General features: G+C 32.4%; 1 protein-coding gene across 17 annotated transcripts in view; it reads right to left on the minus strand.

Moving 5' to 3' along the window:
* The window catches only part of LOC145252676 (carbonic anhydrase 2-like), a 242,182-nt gene that overhangs the window by 99,752 nt on the left and 124,493 nt on the right, over nucleotides 1-17,937 (minus strand). For 4 of the 17 annotated variants that reach the window (XM_080112487.1, XM_080112483.1, XM_080112476.1 and 1 more), the window contains one exon: nucleotides 12,068-12,137. The exons of 11 other annotated variants lie outside the window; for them this stretch is intronic. The gene's annotated coding sequence lies outside the window, so the exon portion shown is untranslated. Of the gene's footprint in view, nucleotides 1-12,067; nucleotides 12,174-17,937 lie in introns of all 17 variants that reach the window. 2 more of the 17 variants (XM_080112484.1, XM_080112480.1) reach the window with 1 other exon arrangement.

Genomic DNA, 17,937 nt, shown 5'->3' on the forward strand with positions numbered 1-17,937 from the left:
ATATTAGTTTTGATATAATAACAGTCATGATGTATGGTACCAAAGTGTGTACATGGATGTATGGATTTGAGATTCCACGTATGGATATTACTACGTATGTAGGTATGGATGTAAATATGTCATAACTGTATATGACCATTATATGTCTATGTATGTCTATATGTGTGTGTGTATATATGCGCGGGTGTAGCAGGGTGTAGGCGTTTATAAGTATATTAATATATATATGTAAATGTGGAGTTTAGATAACTTTCGAGGTTTTATGTTTATTCTTATTTTGTTTATTTGTTTTTATTTTTATTTTTTATTTATTTATTTTTTTCATTTATTTGTTTTATTTACCTTACTTTAATTCTAATTTTATTCTTGCGTAGTTATAGTTATTGCCTAGTTTCAGTGCGTGTGTGTGAGCAAAATTAAAACGAACAGCATATATTCGCTTCTGAATATCTCTATTAACGTGTGTGTGTGTGTGTGTGTGTGTGTGTGTGTGTATGTGTGTTTTGTGTGTGTGTGTGTGTGTGTTGTATGTGTGTGCGTGTATGTGTGTGGATGGGTGTAGATTGAAAGACACCGGTCAGTACTCAGTGACCATAGGAAATGTTTTTAATTTACAGACTGCAAGACAAAAATACTAAATTCTCAAGTACCTTATGCCATAAAAAGATGGGATGGATAAAGAGAAAGGGAAATGAAAAAGATGTTTATTATCTTCAAAGACCTTACTTGTCCTCTCACCGCTTTATGACTTCCACTCAGGTTACATTCTAACTTTACAAACGAAATAGGAAAATGTTTTTGATTGAAATATCAGTTTTCGACGGTAATTCTTGGCCTGAAGACGTAGTCCCTCAACGCGGGTGATTACAGAAACATGTATGCACATATGTAGCCATTAATGTTTGTATAAATAAATTTAATATACCTGCTCTGTTCACTCATTGAGCACTCTTTGGTAGACACATGTTGTTTCATTGGATGTACTTCTAGGAAACTAAACTCTACTGGCTATATATATATATATATATATATATATATATATATATATATATATATATACATATATATATATGAGAGAGACAGACAGAGGGAGAATACATTTCTGAAAAAAAAACACACACACACACACAAAACGTTTCAGAAATTTAAAACTATGCAAGTCGGAATAAAATTTAAACTTTTTGCATTTGGTAATCGTGATTTGTATATTTTTTGTGTTGTTAACTATGCTTCACTTTGCACACATTTTGAACCGATTCACTTGTTATTTTATTTATTTTTTACTCAACAAACTATTTGCTTATTCGAATAAAGTGTAATTCCAATTAGTAAAAAAATATAGCGAAAGTGAAACAAAGATTAATCACTTTTGTGCATGAATGAAAAGCGGTAATAAATTGGTAGTTTTGTGAGTAAAGCAGACATGAAAACAGAGGAGAGAACGAGAGAAGAAATGAGAATATTGAGCGGATGAATTTCCACAACGTAAGGAAAGTGGGTGGCGTTTTATTCGTACATATGAATGAATAACATCGTCATCATCGTTATCATTTCAATGATTTATGGCGTGGAGAGTAGGTAAATGAAGAGCGGCTGAAGGGCAAATAAAGGTGAATCAAAACACGAACAGGAAAAAATTTAAATACGATTGGAACGAAAAGAATAGAAAGAATTTATAAATTACCTTTATTGAAATAAATGAAAATACTTCAATTGGAAAGAAAGAGTAGAGATAGTACTGGAATTTGAGCCGTTATTTTTTACTTGAATTCCAGAGAAAATCACTGGAGGCAAACGCCAACTGGTAAACAGCTGGCGCAAGAACGCCATGTAAGTTACAATAATAGTGGAATGAAGATTTTTGGAACTCGAAGGAGACTTAATGTCATTCAGACTCCAGAGAAAGACTGTTTTTTATTAGTAGAAAATCATTGCTGTCGACTGGTATCTGGTATGAGAACTAGTTCGTACAGAATGATGATATAATGATGCTGAAGCCGATGATGAAGATGGAGAAAATAGAGAATGGGTTAGTGGTGAAAATGAAGAAAGCAAAGAAGCTTCCGTACGAACAATGATGGACCCTGATGAAGACAAATGTTCCACAAGAAAAACAAAAAAAGAAAGGAAGAATCAGAAGAAAAGAAAGAAAGCAAAAGAAAAGAACAATCGCATTTATTTCGAATGATCCATTTTTATTCATTTCTTTCTTTTTTGTTTCAATCTAAGTTTTAAAAGAGTAGAAAACATAAATTAATAGAAGAAAAGAAAAGAAAAGAAGAAAAAAATAAAAAAAAATACCGCTGAGAATGAAAATAATTTTTGTATAATTTAAGAATTACACTATAATTTAACAAAATTACCTAAAAAGAAAAAAAAAACGGACAAAAATATATGCATGCTGGTTGTATCGTCTTCTTCATTTGATTGCACTTAGATATCCTCTAAAAACAAATAACACTTGTCATGTTCATCGATGAAGATGGCTACGATAATATATGGATAAGACGAAAGCTAGCTAAACACATCCTTTATTCAAGACGACGGACAATAATAACTAAGGGCAATAACTATTTTCAACTTCAGAGTTATAACAAGGAGACATAACTACCATAACTTAACCCTTCTTCAATTTAGAGTGAACTCATCTAATTACTGAGTAAATTTCTATTTTTCTTTTATTGAATTTTTTTAAATAGGAAAATGGGAGAGTTTATTTGATCTAGCCTAGGTGTGAGAAGTTTTATTGATCTAGTCTCTGTGGGGGTTTTGTATATCTTCAGGATCTTCTCGACTCCATGGTAGGTCTCCAGGATCCACTGGTGCGTGATTCCGTTGTCAGTTGCTTTATTTGTGTATGTGATGCCTGGTCCTCAGATCTCCTGCTCTGGCTAAGGTCTGGTGATGACCTGTTCTGAAGTGTGGCGTTGGCTCATTGCTGATGCGCAGTTCCCTTTGTGATGCCAATTCTTCAGATCTACGTGGTTGATTAGATCTACCCTCAAGTATCGAGTTTCTTTTAGCTGGCCTGATAGATCGCATATTCCTTCGGCATATAATACCACGTTCAGACTTAACTATTATGGTGGTGGTGCCGCAGCAGCAGAATGCTGAATGAATAATTCTGGACTCTCATAGCTTCGTTTCCTCATGCTAGACATAGACTTTCTGCCGCACATGTAGAGATGGGTGCTTGTCTGAATAGTTCTTTGATCTTTTCTTGTACTGCTGTAATGCTGTCCTTGTCTGCTCACCGCAAGTTGTCGACCATTTGTGAGTGATTCAGCTGAAGGCAAGTTATTTGTAGCCAATGACTTTAAAGTCTGTGAAGTTTCGATCATAAAAAGTCTTGATTGCGATATGAATTGCACATGTTCTTCAAGTCTTCAAATTGAGGATTGTGGAGATCTGTTCCATGTCTTCAAGAACAGAATTCAGAAAGAAAACTCCTTTGTACAATGCAGCACCACCAATTTCTCGTGGAAAGTTGAAGCGGAATTATTCCAATGTAAAATTTGAATTGGATGAATTGAGAAGCTGAGGGATGAGAGCCATCAATACAATTCTGTGTACCATAATTTTCATTGGACCATTTCCAATTGTGGCAGCACAAAAATTTCCCTTTCTTCCACAATTCCGCCATATTGGCCAACATGCTAATCTCATGGTTATGAACGGCAAAAGAATGAGTTGGGAGTTCTAGCAACAGTTCAATCTGTGAAGAAACTACCATAGAAACGAATATTGGTAAATCTGAATTTTGATCGAGGAGGAGGTCATAATCGTCCATAAAAACATCAGATCTGTATTTCCGAACATTTTGTTTATTTTTTTATTCCGGGGAAAATCTTTATTCATTCTAGATTTCTGAAGATTTCGGTTATTTATAAAGAAAGAGCTTCTTGATATTCACCTTAAAGATCTTCATCAATGTTGGATTCCGGAACATTTTCGTCATTTACATTTAAGTTTCCTTTACAATATAACCTTGGCTTTTGAACTTGTTTTGTATTCTGCTGAGATGCTTGGTCATTGTCTGCACCTGACAATTTTTGTAGCTGATTTTACACTTAAGTTTAGGATCACTAATCCTAACTCCCGTGATATCTGTATCAATATTGGTCTTTTTTTTTTTTTAAATTAACAGCATGGAATGTTGCACTAAGAAATCTCGTGTGGAATCTTACTCCTAGACGACAGGTTCTTTGTTAATGAATTCTTCTTCCGCGAAAAGCAATTAATCTTATTGCCGTCGCTTTGAGTGGTACTCCATGCAGTTTTTTTTTAATATATATACTTCCTTAGGTCGATAAAGGTGCTCACAGCACCTTTATCGACCAAAGTATTGACGTTTGTATTTGTTTGTTGCCAATTTTTATTATCTGTAGTATTTGAATAGTGTGGAAATATATACTTTCACTCGAACCATTAGCATTCATTTCATTTTTCATTTCGCCATGTGAATTTTTCTGTTTTTGTACCACTGTGCTTGTGATATTCTTCTTCTTGCTTTTTTTAATCTCCCATATTAGAGCGGCAGACATTAGCAAAATGTCCCTTTTTGTTGCATTTTATTTCCTTTTGCTACGAGTCCTTTGCCACAATATCCAAACTCTGTTAGTTTTTTGTTTTTGTTTTTAGCCTAACTCGCATGCGTACTGTTCCCTTCTACTGGGGTGCTTATAGCTTTAATTTGGTTGATCTATACATTGCCGTATAGCAATAGTGAGATCATTGCATACTTTAATCGAGGATTTCTGTGCAGACTTTAAATAAATGCTAAATATAAAGAGATCGACTATAAAGGCGTATTACAGTATTTGGTCGTATTCACAGTTTGGCGATCTGGAAAAGCTGTTTCAAGAACAAGTGTGCAGATTCATCTGAATTTTGTTTGCATTGCAGCAGATTTGCAACACGAAAATTCGACCTCGGGCTGTCATTATTGTCCTAAGTGTTCAATCTACGTTTCTTTCTTCTTCATGCCGTAAAAAATGTCACTTATTTCCTGTTCCTCGACACTGGTCCATAATAAAACATATCTAAGCTTTATGTCGTCGTCAAAGGCATGGGATCATCAAAATAAAGCTTAACTTGCCATCAAATCTATCCATTGATTTGGTAAGATTTGCACTTCACCAATCTATTGTTAGTGGTTTGTTTGAGATGAAGCTGACATGCTAAACTATATCTTATGGTATAAATATAATTATCTTACTTTTTTGTTCAGTGCTACACACGTATTCGATTTTTTTTATCCTCGTGGAGCAGAAGCAAATGTCACGGCTAATTCATCATCCCAATTCGTACGAATTTTATATAAGTGTCGCCTTATAAACTCGGTTCTAACACCATATTATGTTGTGACTTCATCGGTCAAGATGGTTGCAATAAAAATGGATAAGACGAAAGCTAGGTATACACATGCTTTATTTAAGACGCCATTACACGAAGAACAATAATAATTGAGGGCAATAACTCTCCTCAACTTCAGGGTTAGGGTTAGGGTTATATATTTGTGAAAATATTTCATCGATACGCCCTTAAACTACCGATAACATAACACTGAAATTAACAGGAAATGGTAACTGAAGTGAATAGTATCAGTAAGTAAAGAATTGCCTTTTAGAAAGGTTTTATTAACTGTAAAATACACGTACGCTCTTGAAAGGATCGAGCGGGAAAATGAAACAGAGGGCGCTTTTATTATGAATGTCAATCCCAAGGGGGATAACTCTTAACAACAAATTAAATCATAACATTTTCCCCGTCCTAAAGTATTCAAGTAAGGGGTAATTAATTATAGACAATTTTTTTTTTTTTTTTTTTTTTTTTTACAATCACATAAGAATCATTTTATTTACAAATAACATATGAACCCAAACTGCAGTTTTTTCAGTATTTAGTCACAAAATCCTTATATTTACTAGGGAATTGTCGAACTCGGGACGACCTCCGCACAGATTGGCAGGAATGCTGATTTTCAGTATTATTTTTTAGTGAAATCTGATTTTCTTCAAGATCAGACGATTGATTTTTGTCTTCCTCATGACCAATGTTTTCATTAGTAGAAGGTTCAAATAAAGTCTCTGAAGTAGTAGGATTATTATTAGAGTTTTCTTCATTTGATGAGTTTGGAGCTAAGTCTCGAACGTTGACAGTGGTTTCAGTACCAGAAGGTAGTTGAACATAAGCGTAGTGGGGGTTGACATCTATTAGGGTGGCAGGCGTTACAGGAGGGTCATGTTTACTTGTTTTAGTGTGGTTTCTAATATATATTGGGCCGGGTTTAACCCAAGAAGGAATTGAAATTCCGGAAGCAGATTTACGACTATATTTAAACAGTCTATCATGGGGAGTCATATTAGTGGCAGTACAAAGTAATGATCTAATTGAATGAAGTGCGTCCGGTAGTATGTCTTCCCAATAAGGTAGTTTCATTTGATTAGAATGTAATGTTGTTTGAATGGCCTTTCATAAGGTACCGTTGAGTTTTTCAATCTGTCCATTACCTTCAGGATGATACCTACTTGTTTTAGAAGTAGCAATTCCTTTTTTGTGTAAAAAATCCTTTATTTCTCTTGCTAAGAAATCAGAAGCACGGTCAGTATGTATCATGTCAGGCAAACCAAAAATTGAAAAGAGTTTGTTTAGACAGTGGATAATGGTTTTGCTTGTCATATCTCTGCAAGGAAAAGCGAAAGGAAAACGGGAATACTCATCAATTAGAGTAAGTAGATATTTGTTGCCATGTATAGAAGTATGTAGAGGGCCTTTAAAATCAAGATTTAATCGTTGAAAAGGTAATATGGCTTGAATGAGAGTCCCTCCATTGGTATTGGCGAATTTGGGTTTCAGTAATTGACAGGATGAGCAAGAGTCAGTAATATTCTTAATTTGATCCAAAGTAAAAGGGAGGTTCCTCGTTCTTATAAAATGGCTTAATCTTGAAACACCAGGATGACATAATTGTTTATGTAAATCACGAAGATCTTGTAGATTGTAAGTAAGAGCAGAGATGCGAGAGAATGTGTCAGCAGCAATATTTTCAGGTCCAGGTCGATAAACTATAGTGAAATTGTATTGGGATAATTCTATACGCCAACGACATATTTTGTCATTCTTAATTTTAGATTTTCTTTTATTGTCGAATATGAAGCTGATGCTCTTCTGATCTGTTATGACTTTATAGTGCCTTCCGAGTAGAAAATGTCGCCACTTACGGAGAGCTTTTACAATAGCGGCTGCCTCTTTTTCTACTGCATGGTGCTTAATTTCGTTAGTATTGAGAGTTCTTGAAAAAAATGCAATAGGACGACCTTCTTGATTTAGTGTTGCAGCAATGCAATAGTTACTAGCGTCCGTTTCTAATTCAAATTCTTTATTTGGATCTACCGTTATTAAAGTGGCGTCTTTTAGATCATTTTTCAATGTTTGAAAAGATTTTAATACAGATGGAGGTAGTGGAAATTCTTTGTTTTGATTTAGTAATAAAATTTTATCAGAAATTTTTTTAATGAATTTGCAGTAATAGGAAAACATTCCAACTATTCTTTTTTGAGATTTAAGATTCAGCGGAGGTGGCATTTCGAGTAATGGTTTTAGTCTTTGATAATCGGGAGCTATTTGATTATTTTCTATGGTGTAGCCGAGTAGAGTAATAGAACTAGAAGAAATTATGCTTTTATTTTCATTTAAAGTGATGTTATATTGTTTAGCAATTTTGTAGAATTTTTGAAGATTGTAATCGTGTTCTTCTTGATTTTTCCCACATATAGTTACGTTATCAGCATACACAAAGGTATCGGTTAGATTTTCTTTTTCTATAATATAGTCTATGCTCCTCTGGAAAGCACTTACTCCATTGGTGACGCCAAAAGGAAGACGAGTAAATTGAAAAAGTTTGCCACTTACTTCAAACGCGGTGAATTTACGATCAGCATGATTTATAGGTATTTGGTGATAAGCAGATTTTAGGTCGAGAGTAGAGAAGATGTTATATTGAGCGATGTCGTCTACCATCTTATTGATATTAGGCATTGGGTAAGCGTCTAGTTCCGTGAATCTATTGATGGTATCGCTGTAGTCGACTATCATTCTAATAATTGAGGGCAATAACTCTCCTCAACTTCAGGGTTAGGGTTAGGGTTATATATTTGTGAAAATATTTCATCGATACGCCCTTAAACTACCGATAACATAACACTGAAATTAACAGGAAATGGTAACCATACACCGTCGGCCATTAACATGCAGTTTACCGAGAGAACAAAGTAGGTAACTCAACAAAAAGCCATCCAAATTCTGTATCGTCTTAATCTTCATTTTTGTACTGCTATATTTTCTTTAGTTCTTCTTGTTTCTTTTTTAGATACTCCCTTCGAATCATATTTCCACTTTTCCACCTTTTTCTGTTCTCTTTCGTCTTGTTTATCGTTTTGGCTTCTTTTTAAGTTTGTTGATCTGAATTTTCGTCTAGGTTTTATCGGTCCATTTTATTTTTCTCGTTTTTTTTTTCTAAATTCTGTTTTGGCACTTTAAATTGTTTAAGTCTACAATTGTATTTGTTGGAATCTATGAAATTTTTTCCACTCATGGTTTCTAAGTGATGAGAATTTTGCGTTTCCTTCGTTCATGAGTTGCTTCATTCTCGTTTATTTCGTAGTTCATGTTCGTAGTTTCTGTGTTGCAGGTCTTCTACATGTAGGATTTTTTTGTATGGTGTTCCGTTGAGGGGTTTTCAATGGTCTGTTTCCTCATTTATTTTCCGTTGTATTTCAATTTGTTCTAGATTTGAAAGTCAACCTCTTTTAGAATAAGTTTCGCTTGGTTTGTGATTTTTGTTCTATTGTGTAGTAGTTAGTAGACATGTCTCATAACTCGTTCATCAGTTTCCGGGATCCTCATTCTTTGGTATGGCTTCTGTAATAGCATTCTATTATCAGTCTATTCTCTTTTGTTGTCCATTTCTTTCCCGAGAGTCTTTTTGTTACCCTGTGTTTAATCTGTATGATATTGGTACCTGAAATTAGAGGGGGTGCTTACCTGTTTGGTGTCTTCTTTCTGAAATTGAACAAACTAACGACTAGGATGACGAGTGGATCTTCATGCTGGCCACCAAAGGTGCACCTGCCGGTCAAAACACCCATATCTTTCTTCTTTGTCCCACGTTTTGTGATGTATCTTTTTTTCATCTATTCATATTGTTGTGTTTTTGGCAACATACAACCTAGAATTGTTTTATTTGCGGCCCTATCACAGAGATAGTGTTTATCTCTCACGTAAACGGGAGATGTAGTGCGAAAACACACGTACAAACGAACAAGAAATATGCAGTTTTCGTGGCCCTGGAAAATAGGTTCTCCTGGATGCGAGAAGAAATAAACTAGACAGATTACTGTTGAATACTTCGGTCTCCTGCCCCCCCACCCCCAAGCTGGAGCAAGAACCAAAAGAGATGGTTTATTCATGCATGGTAGAAAAAATATAAAAATAAAAAAAAATAGTTAATAAAATAGATGAAAAACACGAATAGGATGTTAAGAAATGATATTTGAAAAAGAGAAATCAGTAACGCCATATCGTTCACATGTAGTCGAATATTTTTGATTAGTAGCATAGGATGGCAATCAAAAGGTTGGCTTAAAGAGGCCACATGTTTTGCTAAATTCATATGCAAATACATTAGCGTTAATAGTCTTATTTATTATCATTATTATTACCATTATCATTGTTTATTATTATGAATTTTTACTTGAGTAGTAACATATTAATATGAACACATGTTTGTATACTGAGTATTTTTGAACATGCGTGTGTATGTGTGCATGTGTATACATGGATATATTTGATTTATTTCTATGCATTATAGATACATATTTTAATGTGCACGTTATATATATATATATATATATATATATATATATATATATATATATATATATATATATATATACCTGTGTGTGTGTGTGTGTGTGTGTGTGTGTGTTCCACCACGGATATTTCCGAGAACTAGTATAATAAAAATTAAGTATTAGTTCAATTTTACTTGATCCAAATACAATTTGTCCTTTGTCGTGTTCCACCTTGGTTTGGGAATGCAAGTGCTATGTGTGTGTGCGATTATGTCTGTTATATGTGTTAAGATATGTTTTAGGATACATGTGTTAAGATATGTTTCAGGATACATGTGTTAAGATATGTTTTAGGATACATGTGTTAAGATATGTTTTAGGATACATGTGTTACGATATGTTTTAGGATACATGCGTTAAGATATGTTTTAGGATACATGCGTTAAGATATGTCTTAGGATACATGTGTTAAGATATGTTTTAGGATTCATGTGTTAAGATATGTTTTAGGATACATGTGTTAAGATATGTTTTAGGATACATGTGTTAAGATATGTTTTAGGATACATGTGTTAAGATATGTTTTAGGATACATGTGTTAAGATATGTTTTAGGATACATGTGTAAAAATATTTACGGCTTCCAGTTTTACCAATCACATGTGTGAACGCTACTTTACACTCATTCGTAAGGTGTCTGCGTATTAAAATGCCGCCTTAAAATACTGGCGCGTTATAAAACTATATTGGAAATGTCATTTTTGTTAATTTTTGTCTGAAAGATTTTTAGACTGTTCATTATGATAGAATAAAAAAAAAGTTTGATCTTAAAATATTTTGAATTAATTGCGTGACTTTCTCAAGATTCAGTTAAAAAATTGAAACATAAAGAAAAGACATTCTGGCTTGAAAAGGTTTAGCTTTTATAGCTTAAATATAGTAAAAAATAGTTTATATAAATAAAAATCTTTATTACCAGTATATATATATATATATATATATATATATATATATATATATATATATATATATATATATATATATATAGGGGGGGGCGTGTGTGTGTGTGTGCGCGCACGCGCGTGCTATGCTCTTAGTTTGAAACGTTGGTATGAAATAAAAACATGAATGTTAACATGAACAACTGCGGTCAGCAATAGCAATCAAGTAGGTTGAGATTGATTTATGAGCCGATAGAAATCTGAAGAGAAAGGTTGACAGGAAAAACTTAATTGTTGAAGGTGAAGTCTACGCCAAAATGAAAAGGAGCTGATAAGATTATAAGCAAACACAATGAGATTGGATGGGGGTAACTTGTTTCTGTCACCACAAAAAGAGTGTAAAGCGAAATTTCTTGCTCTGTGAAGTTCATCATATTTGTAACCATATTTGTAAGAAAAAACAAAAAACGAAAAAAAAAAGAAGGTGTTCGAGTACCATTACTGTATAATTCGATCTCAATTAAGATTGACTGTGATACTTTGACTGTGATATTTTGGCTAAGATGACATTAAAATTTCCTTAAACGGATGTCACCTTCAATTAAAGCGAACACACATTCCTTTGTGGATAAGCGGTATATGGTGTCGGATATCATGTCTGGTAGCTATCGTTTTTCTCTCTCTTTTCTTAAACATTCTCCAACACACTCCAATCTAAGGATCACACGCTATCAACCAAGATCCAAGCCCTGTCCTATCGACGCAATGTTGCATTCTTGTATCTGTTTGACAAGTACTTTAATGGAGTACATATCTCCGACTAACTCATCTAGCAACAAAATCACACCCCTTCACCTTACTGGCCCCTAGATGCCGGAAAGCCTTCTACTCTAATAACTTCTTCTCTCGGACTTCTAGACCTGGGATTCATTCCTTGCTTCCTGCTTCCCTGGCTATACTAATATGCTTCCCTGGCTATACTAACATGCAGAAGTTTAAATGCATTGCGAACATACGCTCATCTTCTCACATCGAACCATGTAAACATCGTGCAAAATAGTCCAAGTGGCAATATGCTTTATTTCAGGTGAACATGAGTAAAAATAATAATAATAATAATAATAATAATAATAATAATAATAATAATAATAATAATAATAATAATAATAAAAATGATACAACGATCTCAAAATCAAAATGTTCAATTTCTGATTTTGTTAATCATGATCTAAAATTGGCGGTAAAATAGTTTCATTTTCCAAGTTAAACTTACCTAAGCCGAAAACCTCGATTTCATGCGTTTATCGCAGATCTAACCGGCCGTTGTTTAGTTGATAGATTTCCTGCCAATAAAGTCCGTTGATAGATTAAGCTGAAAACTATCAATTACCACGTAATTAGCAAACAATGTTTCATTAAAAAATAAACAAAAAAAAAGAAAAAAGCAACAAAAGAAAACAACAGATAATACACAATTAAATCCAAACCAAGTTGCGTTCATAATAATAGCGATACTCTCCTGCTTATTTTCTTTTTATTACAAAATATCAAACTAATAATTATGTCAGCTTTTGTCATCGTATAGATCGCATTATTATACAAACTTGACAAAGGGAAAATGTAAACACGTGGGTGGCTGTCCTCTGTGAACTGACTTACCTTGGCTTATCATGCAATTAAGTTTAGAAACAACATATTTTACAAGGGATGGATAAAGGAGTTAAATATCTTTTTCATTTTATTTGTTATTTTCAGGAACAGACTTGGGATGAGACGAGGAAGACACGAAAATTATATATATATATATATATATATATATATATATATATATATATATATATATATATATATATATATATATATATATATACTAGCAGAAGTACCTGTCGTTGACTGGGTTCAAAAACAGCCTACAGAAAATGGACTGTGATTGATGAAAGTATGATAGGTTATGAAAAGGAGGGGGTTGTAAAGAGATAGGTTTTGATACTCAAAAATTTTACCCTAAGCAAAATATGATGAAAGTAAAGATAATTTTCGCGAAAATATATTTTTTTATATCAACTTTGTTTCCATTCGTAGCCAAGAGTGACCAATAAAATGATGTTTCCTTACAAATAGAAAATGTTATATATATAATAATATAAATATACAAGAAATAAACGCTACCATAGTCAATAAAAGTTACTTTTATGGTAGAAAAGTTCATTGGTTTGTATTTTTAAGTAGTTTGTAAAAAAAAAAAATTTTTTTTGAATTCACGAACCGGTTTAAAAAAAAATCAAAATGGCAGCGACTTTAAAATGGAGAGACCCGTTTTCAATTTGAAGGAGGGGAACCTGAGCATTCTGTGTTAACAATTTAAGAGAGTTCCGTCAACGAAAGGGATATTTATAAACATATTTTAATGTTTTCCGTTATCTTGTGCTTCAGGAATATTCGATTATGGTATGTGTAGTTTATATAAAAATTCATTTAAGTAGTTATCGCCTCAAATTTCGTTTTAATTTCGGTTCGCTGAAATTATTTCAAGTAAAGAGCATTAAAAACTATTTCAAAATTAAAAAAAAAACATGAACTGAACTTTTATTGACTATGGTAACATTTATTTCTTGTATATTTATTTTTTCGGGTAGTCGTTTGTTGGCTTTTCTGCTAAACACTCTTACTAAATAATATCGACGAAATATCAAAAAACAATGAAACAACAACAGTTTTGAAAAATAATGAAGCTTTACCTACTTTAGTAAAATAATCCGAAACAGCAACATGTGATATTAAAAAAAGTAAACACGTAATTACTTAAGTTTTTAAAAGCAAAGAATCAATATAAATATGAATGAGAAGAAAATGGCGCCCTTTTCAAAAAGAACAGCTTCGTTTAAGTTTTACAGTATTGAACGGTGTAGTATTGCGCTGTCGAATTCAGGATTGTACTATTGTAATGTAAAAAACACGCAGAAAGGGTTGTAATCAACTGAATTCCTTCTAGAACACTGACAAAAAAGCTTAAACAGATATATAAATAAAAATACAAAGGTTATGTAAATGTTTTTAAAAAGACACGTAATCACGTGAGCAGGATTTTCCTTATTTTGACACGATAACAAGTAACGTTCTTATTTTTTATTATTTATCTATTTATCTATTTTCGAAAGAGTGCCGCGTGCAAGTGGAGAAGGAACAGAGTTATCCAAAATTTGTGTCGAGAATTGTCTAAAGTTCTGACTTTTTTTTTTGGCTTTCACTTTAATAAGAACGTGAATATATGAGGTGAATTTATTCGACACAATATGATTCAAATAAAAAAAAATAAATAAAAGCTAACGTGAATTAAGATTAAAGTTAAGGTGTTATTGTGGACCCTCACCCCTTTTAAAAACCCTTGTTAAACTTTGTGACATATTTACATTCTATTGGGGTCAGGCGCGAACGAACACCCCATAATTTTATTATACCATATTTTTTCAAACTGAAACACAATTATCAAAGTATACTTACGCAAATAGATATGAAAAGTCTTTGTTAAAGTTTGTGCCAAATTTCCATAGAGTACAGGCGCGAATGCAGACCCCTACAATTTTATTATACCATCCCTAATTAAGTCGAAACATACTTATCAAAGTATTCTTATGTACATCTATATAAAAAAACCCTTGTAAAGGTTTTTTTTTTCATTTTTTATTACCATACTTTGGGGGCGATGCGCGAACGCAGACCCCACAATTTTTATGAACCACCGTTCTGTCAGATCAAACGTACCCATCCCGGATCCTCGATACATCTTCTATCATTATATGTAATCAGTTTTTTAAAATAGTTAACCATACAGGAGCCTATTCGTGACCACACACACACAAACACACACACACACAGACGTTCAGCTTTATATATATATATATATATATATATATATATATATATATATATATATATATATATTTAGTAATGTGATTGATAATTTAAAAATCAAATTATAATTAAATTAAAAATCCGTTTCATAAGAAGGAACAACAACAAAATCAGAGTCGAGGGATGTTTTTATGTTATTAAAATAAATTTACCTCGCGAATTATTAAAATATTAAATAAAATAAATATATTTTTTAACCGTTAGTGCGAACCTGCTTTGTTGATAAAACTGAACTTCCGGTTCGATTCATTTCACAGCCACGAATTGACGGAAAAGAAGTAGATTTCATTTTCTGTTTACTCGATAAGTAAAAAAAAAAACAATAAAAAAAAACATAATTCATTTGTTTATCTTCCAAATTTTTTAATTTACGCATTTTTTCTTTATTATATAAGGCAAAAAAAAAGTTTGTCGCTTGCTTTTTGTAGTTTTTTTTTTTTGTTTTTCGATATAAGATTGGTTGGTAAAACTACAGTTTTTTTTTTGGTGCTAATGTAAAGAGTGGTCCGCACTATTTTTTACATCGTATTTCCAGGTTTAATTAAAGTTTTATTATATGTTCTTTTATTCAATTGTAAGGTTAAAATACACCCTCCCCTCCCCATGTTAAGAATGGCTTTTTAAATATTAACGTTATTATTACAACACGGATCACTCTCTGCATGAGTACTGTACTTTCACCTAACAATTTAATAAACAAAACATGGTACTTATGCAGAGAAAGTACCATAATAATATAATAATAGAATAATACCGTTATTTAGAAAGCTATTCTTAACATGGGGAGGGAGTTTTGCCTCTATTCTATACTTTCACCTAACAATTTAATAAACAAAAATAGGTAGTACGTATGCATAGAAAATACAGTGCTGAAATAATGTTATTTAGAAAGACATTCTTAACATGGGGATGGTATTTTGTAACTATTCTGTCCTTTCACCTAACAATTTAAAAACAAAATATGGTACTTATGCAGAGAAGCTACTCCGCTGAAATAATGACGTTATTATTTAGAAAGCCATTCTTAACATGGGGATAGAGGTGTTTTGTAACTATTCTGGACTTTCACCTAACAATTTAATAAACAAAAGTTAAACTTAATCAGACAAGGAACAGTACTGAATCATTAACATTATTTAGAAAGCCATTCTTAACATGGGGAGGGAGGATGTTTTCTAACTATTCTGTACTTTCGGTGCTGATGCAGAGAGTGATCTGCGCTATTTTTTAAATCGCATTTCCACGTTTAATTAAAGTTTTATGATATGTTTTTTATTCAGTTGTAAGGTTAAAGTACAGAATAGGTAGAAAACCCCCTCCCCATGTAAAGAATGGCTTTTTAAATAATAACGTTATTATTTCAGCAAGGATCACTCTCTGCATGAATACCGATTAACGTTTTGTTCTTTCCTTTTTTTTACCGTATATTTTTTTTCAAGAAAACCTTTTTTTAACAAAGATTGAAAGTGCACGTTTTTTCTTTTTTTTTTTTTACAGAAGTTGTTTTTATATATGAAAATATGAATGCTTATAAAGAAATTGGGTACTCGTGCACTTATTGATCCGTGCTGAAATAATAACGTTATTATTTAAAAAGCCATTCTTAACATTGGGAGAAGAGGGTATTTTGTACCTATTCTGTACTTTAACCTTACAATTGAATGAAAAAAAAACCCCGTAAATTTTTAGATTAAGTCCACCTCCACAATTTTCTTTTAAATGACGACTGTTGAAGGTTTTCGACTATGCTAAATATGGAAATCGCATTGAAATTTTGCAGAAATAAGTAGTTATCGAGATATTAAAAATTTGTATAATGCATCGTAATCTCTGGCAGCCGTCTTTTTTTACACGCTTGCGCGCGTCATAAACATATCTATGCGCGTAACAAAGATGGCCGCCAAAGAATACAATGCATAAACAACTATCTATATCTCGATAACTACTTATTTCTGCAAAATTTCAATGCGATTTCTGTATTCAGCATAGTCGGAAACTTATAAAAGTCGTCATTTAAAAGAAAATTGTAGAGGTGGACCTAATCTAAAAAAAATACCAAAAAAACATAAAACTTTAATTAAGCTTGGAAATACGATTTAAAAAAATAGCGCGGATCAGTAAGTGCATTAGCACCCATTAATCGACTCACGCGACCTTATTAACAAATATTATCAAAGGCAAGATATCTTACTTTATTACCGAAATGGATAATTTTTTTGTTTTTTTAATGCAAAATGTTTATTCGGCTAAAAAAACACAGCGTTTACTGTTATATTTGAAAATTACAAATGGCGGCAGACTGTGTTAACACATTAGGTTTGGGAAAATGAGTTAAAACTAAAAAAAAAAACGATAGAAAATACTGTTAAAAACCACTGAATACATGTCTGCCTATGTCACAGTAACATATATTGAGTGAGTTCTTGACAGTATTTTGTATAGTTTTTTAGTTTTAACTCATTTTCCCAAAATTAATGTGTTCAACAGTCTGCCGCCATTTGTATTTTCAAATATACAGATAAACACTACATTTTTTCAAACCGATTAAACATTTTACACTAAATAAAAACATTAAAATCTTATCCAGTTAGGTAGAAAAGTAACTTATCTTGCCTTTGATAACATTTATTTGTTATATTTATTTTTTAACAACTTTTTCGTTTCTGTGTTTAGTAATACAAACCCGTTTTATTTACTATAACGTTTAGTCAGCTCGAAGAACAGTGTTTATCAGTGTACTTGAAAAATACAAACGGTGATGGACACTGTTGATGATGTTAAGTTTGAGAAAATGATTTAAAACTAAAAAACTATACAAAATACTATCAGAAACCCACCGAATATGTCAGCCTATGTCACAATAACATATAATCAGTAGGTGTCTGACATTGTTTTGTATAGTTTTTAACTGATTTTCCCAAACTTAACGTATTCAACAGAGTCCGCGACCATTCGTCTTTTTCAAATACATAGATAAACACTGCGTTTTTCAGCCGATTAAACATTTTACATTAAATAAAAACACTAAAAATTATCCAGTTAGATAGAAACGTAATTTACCTTACCTTTGCTTTCGTTTATTCGTTTTTGAACAACTTTTTCGAATCTGTGTATAGTAACACCCCCCTTTATCCAAATATTAATTAAAAACTCACATTTTTGAATACAATAAAAAAGAAAACTATTTAGCGTTTACATGGTTTAGCAACTTTCGGCTTAATCCACTGAATG

The sequence above is a fragment of the Euprymna scolopes genome, chromosome 29, assembly GCF_053919585.1.
Source record: "Euprymna scolopes isolate OS-2025 chromosome 29, ASM5391958v1, whole genome shotgun sequence".
Classification (NCBI taxonomy): Eukaryota; Metazoa; Mollusca; class Cephalopoda; order Sepiida; family Sepiolidae; genus Euprymna; species Euprymna scolopes.